At 41.2% G+C, this 400-nt stretch overlaps 1 long non-coding RNA gene across 1 annotated transcript in view; it reads left to right on the top strand.

Annotated features, from left to right (window-relative positions):
• The first annotated feature begins 289 nt into the window (after positions 1 to 289).
• Positions 290 to 400, top strand: part of LOC123511281 — a 90,003-nt gene continuing 89,892 nt past the window's right edge. The window contains exon 1 of the long non-coding RNA XR_006676739.1: positions 290 to 391. This is a non-coding gene — a long non-coding RNA (uncharacterized LOC123511281). The remainder of the gene's footprint in view (positions 392 to 400) is intronic.

A 400-nucleotide genomic window follows, 5' to 3' on the forward strand; every position in this document is an offset into this window, starting at 1 on the left:
TTTTTTTTGGTTATTTAGTACATTTATCTGTGACATATTTTCCAGCCACCACCACCACCACCACCACCACCACCACCACTGTTGACATGAATGAACGCCTAAGTAAACTATTTCCCGTCATTATTTCACTTACATCTTACTTATCTTCATTTTCTCTTACTTTTTTTTTCACTCATGTAAGCTTCTTTTTTTTTATTAATTTATTATATTCACACATTACATATTTTCCAGACAGCCACCTCCACCACCACCACCACCACCACGACCTTCACACTAGACAGTCCCAGCTCCGCCATTACGAGGCATCAACGCGTTAACACTATAGAACAAAACACGCCCTTTTCCTCCTTCTCTGGGGCATTGTTGTGACTCCCTCTCACTGTGCAGGAAGGTAAGACGT

Source organism: Portunus trituberculatus, chromosome 31, assembly GCF_017591435.1.
Source record: "Portunus trituberculatus isolate SZX2019 chromosome 31, ASM1759143v1, whole genome shotgun sequence".
Lineage (NCBI taxonomy): Eukaryota > Metazoa > Arthropoda > Malacostraca > Decapoda > Portunidae > Portunus > Portunus trituberculatus.